General features: G+C 36.3%; 1 non-coding gene across 1 annotated transcript; it reads right to left on the bottom strand.

Annotated features, from left to right (window-relative positions):
• Positions 1 to 448: 448 nt before the first annotated feature.
• Positions 449 to 589, bottom strand: LOC115030980. The gene has a single exon (XR_003836573.1). It is a non-coding gene; the product is annotated as a small nucleolar RNA SNORA48 (small nucleolar RNA).
• Positions 590 to 8,669: the final 8,080 nt, after the last annotated feature.

The raw sequence follows: 8,669 nt of genomic DNA, 5'->3' as shown, positions 1-8,669 counted from the left end.
TCCAGACACACAAATGACAGAGGCACATCTGGCTGGGACTTCACCATGCCCCCCATAACAAGGGCTGGCCACTATCAACAGGCCACTCCCTTCTACCTTCATTTCTTGAGTTCCAACTATCTTCATAACGTTCCCACTGCCCCACATGTCTTTCTTGCCCCCCTGTCCACCATCCCCTCACACAGTGTGGTGGCTCCCGCTGCAGACTGGCCATGTGGCTGGTGGGAGCGTGGGTGACATCCTCAGACAAGGGAGTATCTATGGTTGCCTGTGTCAAGCATAGGAGGGCAGATCTGTGGGTGGCATGGAAGTCTACAGGTCTATAAGTCTGCCTGTCTTCCTCCCATGCTGCACTGCTTGGTAATAAACCTGTGGGCATCCTTTCCAGCTCACACTGTGTGACATGGCAGAACTCTGTCATCCTGACTGGATTTGATTTGATTTGATTTGATATGTCCTAGACATAAAACAGCTTTGGCCACCAAGCCAGGCATCAGGCTAGGATGAACAAAGGACTGCCATCTGCTCCGCCCCTGACCAATATAAGAATACCACCAACAAAGTATCTTTTTGCCCATTGCCAGTGGGGACATCATGTTTTTAAACTATGTAAAAGCTGATGTTTTACTCTAAGTTATATATTCATTGGATGGTCTCTGACTTTTATTGTAAACATTCAATCATTTCATGTGGCTGATATATTTTACTGGTGTAGTTACTTGCAACATATTTTTTGTTGCAACTGTTTCATTTTTCTGATTCCCATTTTGTGGCACTTCCCAACTTTGTTTTCTTTATAGTGGTTTAGTTTTTTATTAAAACAACAAATAATTTAATATGAAAATGTTAAGATAGTTATTATAAGTCACTAGCAAAGAGAAAAGGGATTCAAAATATGAATTGGAGTTGGTTAAAAGAGAAACGGACAGCTCATTTACTTATGATAGTAGGCAAGGCTATACAATAAATTATATGTTAGAGTTTCAGGTCTTTGGCCTCTATGGGGATTTGTTCCCCTGTTTCAATATGAACTACTCCCCAGAATCTGTGCTAAGCCATTCAACATACAGATCATCCAAAGTGCAGAGTCCATTTCCTGGCCATGAACCTGGGCAACTCGATAGCTATTAAATATTTTCTCTAGATCCTATGTACTTCAAGTGGCTTAGTTCTATATGATCTTAATATTTTCTTTAACAATTAAGAACTGTATAGCCTTTACAGTTTTCTGAAATTTAAATGAGAAAAATCACTGAAAAAAATATCTAGCAATGAACATTTACTGAACGAATCTAACAATCTTTCACCTTTATTACTTTTCTTCCAACCTATTTACTTTCTTCTTATTGTCTGGCAATACTCCCAGCTCTGTCGAGCATACCCCACTAGAATCAGAACATAGATTTTTACTATGTGCCTTAGGCAGCAAAATGAAGTGGAGAGCTGGAAATTTCCAAATGAATTCACTCTGCATTTGTAGGAAAACAAAACAAGTATAAAAAATAATGCTTTGAAAATAGATTTTCATGCAGTAGATATCTTTACCATATTTTTCTGGGCAGCTTAGTGTATTGTGGTTCCTTTAATCTTTTCATTTGGACATTTATAATGAGAAGAATTAAGTGATTATTGTGTGCTTCCCAAACACATTTATATATCACAGTCTTCTGGGCAGGTTCTCTAGAAATGCAAATTTCTAAACTGTACTTCAGCAAGTCTTGCTTAGTAGATAGATATATGAGGCCCATGAATCTATTTTTTTAATTCCTCATTGGGTCACTGAGCCTTTGAGCATTTAAGCAATTACTAAGTAAAATTTACACTTAATTGTCTGTATCTTCCTCTGAAACTATTATGCATAATATTCTCTCTCCATTTTAAAAACTATTTGAATGGACTATTCAGCCACTGTGAATAGGTTAATTCCATATAGCAAATAATTGTGCAATCCAAGCATCAAATTTAAAGTCATTTGTGAAAATGTATTAGAAGCTTTGTAATCAGTTGGCCATATAGAATAAGCTTAACGTCTGAAAGAGTTGATGTTTTGTTTAATTATTCTTATCAGATTTAATATAATCACCTAAGCTTGTATAATACATTCATAGTAAATGTAATATATAAGGAACACCAGAATGTAAAAATTAAAAACTGTTCACATGGAAATACCTACTCATTGTTTGCTATATATATTTTCACTGCCAGAAGAACAAAAACAAGACATTAAAACTTGGATTCAAATGTAATTGCCCTGGGGGACAATTCTAGTCTTTCACATGTTCAAATACAGTAATGCCTTTTGAAGGAAAAATTGAGAATAGAAATTGCTTACATTCATTGCATGCAAAAATATAGAAAGATAGGATAGGGTTGATTATTTATGTGTAAATTCACATTCATTCCCTTTTATTTTCATATTTAATGACTAAACATATGTAAAAATTTTCAAAGAACCCAGTATAGAATCTAGGAGTAATGTATCTAAGTAAATTTAATTATGCAATTCAACATGTATATCAAATATGAGGATTTGCTTATAATTAACCATTCACTTGCATACAAAAATAGAACAGTCTAAGCTAAACTTAGGAGTAATTGAAGTCATGGTATTATTGAAATTATATCTCCCATTTAGTTTATGATATGAACTCACTACCCTGTCCTACCTCAGACCTGTATCAAGGCATTGAGAATGTTTAGGAGGGAGAACAGCAGCTGTAAGGCAGAAGAGTAATCATCAAAGAAAAAAAAAAAACAACTTAATTGTTTGGGGAACTTGGACTAAAAACATCATTATTACTGTCCATCACTCAATCAATGATTTAAATAGTATGCAGTGAGCTTGCTTAGGGGTTGACTTATCAGCCTGTTTATAAAGTGGGTACACACTCGGATAATCTTTACAGGTAAGTTGATTTTAAAAAGATCATTAGAAATACATTTTATGTTTCTTTGCAGCATTTTCCTAGTTAAGTTACTCCTTTGGATATTATAAAATATTTTAATTATACAATGACATGTGAACCCACTTGCATTTCATGAAAACTATGACATGAACAAGTCCATCCCAGTGTATATCAAGTCTCAGGAAAGCTGCACATCTCCCTATATAACTTGCAAGCAGCTCTAACAAAGTCTCCTCCCAGCAATTTTCTGCTGCATGCATGAAATGCATCCTAAAGAATGAGGCATGGTGAGATTCCCTATGATCATTCTATATTTCATAGTTGTCTTCAGCCCTGTAAGTTTTGTGATCTTCCTTAGTCTTAGAATCTTCCTTCCTCTTCCTGAGAGGAACTGTTTCAACTCTGGAGGACTAGCTGTGTAACATATACATTCTGTGCTCCATATTAAGTAAAGATTAGAACTCTGTAATGAATTTATTTACCTACTTAATTATACATATATCTTTATAGGATTATTTTGTTTTAAAATAGAAACAAACAACAAAAAAAGTTGAGCATAATGACACAAAACCTGTCATTCTAGCATCACAGAGGTGGGGTCAGGTGTGTGGGGAGAGGTGGGAAGGGAGGAAGGGAGAGAGAGAGAGGAAAGTAGGAAAAAGGGGTCAAATCATCCACAGTAAGAAGGAAATGAATATGCAGGGCTCCGACACACTCACAAAAGGACTGCTGAATCATAAGAAACAGTTCTAGGGGCCAAACACAGCTCTAAATTTAGACTGGTATTAGCATACAAAACATTCTTAAGGCAATAGATTTTCTTTTAATTAGGAGAATGTGGAGGAAAAGATAATTCCATATTTAGGGACTTCATACACATGTGTTCCTATTTAGCATCAATTTTTAATGTCAATATCTTATTTAATAGAGCCTTTTAAGATACTACTTGATTTAATTTTTCAACTCACTCCATAAACTATTCTTTGTTTTGTGAAATCTAAAATATAAAGTTTGTTATCAATTCAAATACTATCATAATATAACTATTTTAGTTTTTAGTATTCTTGCTCTGGTTATTTAACAGAGAAAGAAAGAGAGTGGTGGGTGGGGTGAGGATGGGAGGACATGCCTATGTGGGCTATTTTCCTTGATTGTCAAATATGCATAAAATCAAATTCACAACTTTAACCATGTGTATGTGTGTACATGTGTGTTTATTTTTGTGGGTGTGTGTTTATATTTGCCTGCATGTGTGAATGTATGTGTGTGTTTGTTTGTGTCTCTCTCTCTGTCTCCGTCTCTCATATATATATATATATATATATATATATATATATATATATATATATATATGCTTCAAGCCAGTATGGAATCTGAAACCTGGTCCTCTGACAGAGTAGTCAGGGTCATTTCACCACTAAGATACTCCTCCTGCCCTAGTTTTGACCATGTGTAAACATGCATCCAGTGGCATTAATTTCATTCACTTTATTTGGCCGATATTGCTACTATCTATTCTCAAAACTCCATTATTTGCACCCATAACACAATTCTCGTTATTTCTTTCTCTGCATTCCCAGCACCCAGCATTTGTATGTCTATTTCTATGAGGTTAAATGTTCTAGGTAATATTACCTTAGAAATGCTTATCCATATATATCTGGCTCATTTTACTTGATAAAAAAATCTAATTTTAAACTTTGACCTGACACATATTAGGCCACTTATACCAGCTAGATATTTCATCTCTCGGTCAACAGAGACTTCTTAGAGCACTCGATGAAACCTAAATGTGTGTGGACTATAACTATAACAGATTCTTTACTGGAATTTACAATTTTTACACTGATACATCCTCACTTCTGCCACAATGATGATTCACCCCAAGGGAACAATTCAGATGTTAATGTTCCTGGAATGAGACATTGTGGTGTGTATGTCATGTCAGGAAACTGTTTACTATACTTACAAGTAGAAAGTTTCAGACCTAGTGACCTTTTGGGGTATTTCCCAACATGGAAAAGTTGCTCACATTTCTTGGTAGCATTAATGTAAATTTAATTACTTGGTATGCCTGTGGTATAATTTTTCTTCCCTGTAAAGGTAGGTCAGCACATTAGAAAGGTTAAGAATCTCATTCTAATTGGAGCCACAAAATATCGTTAATTAAATCCCCACAGGAGCCCTGCTGGATTGAACTACATATATTGAACTCATAGAAGATTAAACAGTATAATCCTTTTTACTTCTCTGAAGGAGTAGAACATATTTTCTTTTTCAATTATGATCTTTAAAATGTGTAGTTACATCCCCTTTCTAGCTATTAGAATTATAGTTTTGTTTCTTTTGCAGGAAAGTATTCCTTCAAATACATATTCCACTAATAATGCTAATATTACTAATGATCCATGCAGTGCCCTTTGCCATAAATAAGAGGTCCCATGTTAATTCTTGTTTTTGTGTTTCCTAAAACAAATCATGCTAGACTTTTTTTCTATCCTTCATGTACCTTTACAGTGAATCCTTGCTAGTCTATAGTAAAAGGACTGAAGAGTCCCACAAGAGAAATTAAAGGGTCCAATCTTGTTCCTTCTAGCAAAATTGTGCACATAATGTAGTATACCCAACTTCCCAAGTGTGCTTTGAAGCGTTTTTACTGTAGGTAAATTCAAAGTATATTTTTACCTTTCTTTATAGCTACATTTGCCCTCTGGTGGTCTGTATGAAGTTCAGGCAATGCAGGGTAGTTCTTTTATTTAAAGTTTATGGGGTTTTCCTGGGAAAGAGTTTTGTCAATAACTTTCCTATTGGATTTCTTTTTGTATTTTAAATGGTAAGACAGTGTTTCCTAGAGCATTCTAATAGTATTTCTTCCTGCTTGTGAAATGTAAATATCCAGACTTACTTGACCAGATCAAAAGGCCTTTGAAAAGACTCCTTAAGATTTGGTCATAGTCCTTCCTGTCTGTGGGCTCTGAACCAACTAAAATCTAAAGCCCAGATTTCTTTGTTTGCTTTTGTTTTTTAATGCAAAAACAAATATTGGGGAAAATGGTTTTTCTTTCTGTCAGAATCACCTTTGTGTTTCTTTCCATGCTTGGATTGTCAAGATACTGAGCAGGGAACGCCTGCTCTTGGCTTACAGACTTCATTCAAATTTTTCCAAGGCCAGAAGAAAAACATAAGTATCTGATGTGCTAGAGAGATCGAGAAACAAACAAACAAAAAACGGCAGATCCTTTAGGTCACTCATCCCATTAACGACCCTACAGAGGAATAAGGAACAGTGAACCACAGATTGTTACATCACAGTGAACCACAGAATGTTACATCAATAAGATAAATGACTAAGTCAGCATTTGTTGCACAGGTGTTTAGGTACAGCAAGCATTCTTCAAACTTTCTGGAAAGGAGTATTGGCTTTTCATATTCCACCTACCATTTGAGTTGTTGTGCTTGGAGACTTCCAATTTAGAGGATCCATGAACAAATATAACCTCAATTACTTTAAAAAATATTGATTATTTTCCCTCTCTTCTCCCCATTTCTTCATATCTGCCCTCTGCCATTCAACCTTCCCAGCAAAAAGAAAAAATGATATAATTAATTAACTAAAACAAATCATCTTACCATGGGAGATTCAGTGTGTCACACAATATATCATTTTGTCCAAACATCTTTATATGCAAATGTTCTTCACAACGAATTGCAATTGGTCTATTTAAGATTCAGTTTGTTTCTTATCTTTTCTCCAGATTCATCTATTTTTGTTACATTTTATTATTTATTTATTGATTGATTGATTGATTGATTGATTTGATAGTCTCTCTAGATAGCTATGGCTGTCCTGGAACTTACTACTGCTTGTGGACGTTGTACATCGTGGTGCGGAGCCTAGTGCGCACCACGATGTACAACGTCCACAATAGATAGCTATGGCTGTCCTGGAACTTACTATGCAGACCAGGTGACTTTTTTTTTGTTTTGTTTTTTGTTTTTTTGGTTTTTCGAGACAGGGTTTCTCTGTGTAGCCCTGGCTGTCCTGGAACTCACTTTGTAGACCAGGCTGGCCTCGAACTCAGAAATCCGCCTGCCTCTGCCTCCCGAGTGCTGGGATTAAAGGCGTGCGCCACCACGCCCGGCTCCAGGTGACTTTAAATTCACAGAGATTCACCTGCTTCTCCCTCCTGAGTAATGGGATTAAAATTGTCTGCCACCTCACCCTGGTTATTAAAATTAACATTCAACAGATGGATTTCATCTTGAGAATTTCATCCACATTTTGTTTCTGTTGACCTTCTGGCTTCTCTTCCATCCGCCTATCCCTGTATCATCAGTGTGCTCCAATGCTCAGGTACCACTCTGATCTCATGTCGTAAGTTCCACAACATTGCTCCTCCAGGATCCACTGGACCTTTATCATAGTTGTCTGTCTAATTTCAGACACACACACACACACACGCACACGCACGCACACGCACAAGCACACGCACACACACACACATACACACACACACAGACACACACACACACTTACACACACATGGGGGGGGAGAGAGAGAGAGAGAGAGGAGTTGAAACAAAAATTTTAAACATAGACTTTAATATCTAGGCCTGGGAAAATAGTCAGAACTGCAATTACTTTATAATGTATGATTTCCTAATAAGTTATGAAAAAATAAAATTCTGAAAACAAAATTTCTGACATGCTATATTTCAACCCATGGTAACTCTGTTATTGATTTTTGTGTTGTCATATTTAATAGTGTGCACATTGCAAATAGTAGCTAAAGAAGCAAGCATACTTCTTGTGCTGGTTAGTTTAAGTCGACTTGATACTAGCTATAATCATCAAAGAGTAGGGAATCTCAACTGATAAAATGTTTCCACAACATAAGGCTACAAGCAAGTCTATGGGACATTTTCTTAACAAGTGACTGATAGGGAAGAAGACCGTTGTGGGTAATGCCATCCCTAGGCTTGTAGTCCTGGGTGCTATAAGAAAGCAAGCTATGCAAGGCAAGAGGCAGAAGCCAGTAAGCAGAGCCCTTCTATCGCCTCTCCAACAGTTCCTGCCTCCATGGCCCTGCCCTGCTTATCCTGGCATCCTTCAGTGATGAACAGTGATAAGGAAGTATAAAACAAACAAACCCTTTTCTTCCCAATTTGCTTTGATCATGGTCTTTCAACCCAGCAATAGTAACCCTAATTAGGACACTCCTTATCTGTATGAACTTATATATGAGCCATGAAGAATAAGAACAAAAATGAAACCAACAAAATAAAACACAACAACAAAAAACCCAATACAATAAAAACCCAAAATAAAAGAAACCAAGACAACAGAATAGTTTATCAGAACACTTCTTTAGAATATTATTAATATGTCAGCTGTGGTATGCACTTTTGCATGCTAAAACATGCTACCATCCAGAAGTGGGATGAACAGGGACAGTAAGTGATCAGGCTAATCAAAATGTAGATATTGTGGTAAGCAAACTGAAATAACATGTAATGACTGCTCATGTGTGCCAGGAACTGATCTACAAACCCAAAGATAATACCTGTATCACCCACATTACTCCATATCACAGAGCAACCTGACTATAAGATAAAACCATAGGTATAGGGATGTAATGGTTCACATGTAGCTTTGTATCCTTTGGGAGCTTGCATGTTAGTCTATGAGAGTTGTTTATAGTTGAGAAACTTTGAACACACACACATATATGTGTGTGTGTGTGTGTGTGTGTGTGTGTGTGT

The sequence above is a fragment of the Mus caroli genome, chromosome 4 (assembly GCF_900094665.2).
Source record: "Mus caroli chromosome 4, CAROLI_EIJ_v1.1, whole genome shotgun sequence".
Classification (NCBI taxonomy): Eukaryota; Metazoa; Chordata; class Mammalia; order Rodentia; family Muridae; genus Mus; species Mus caroli.
This window is presented reverse-complemented; position numbering and strand designations above follow the sequence as displayed.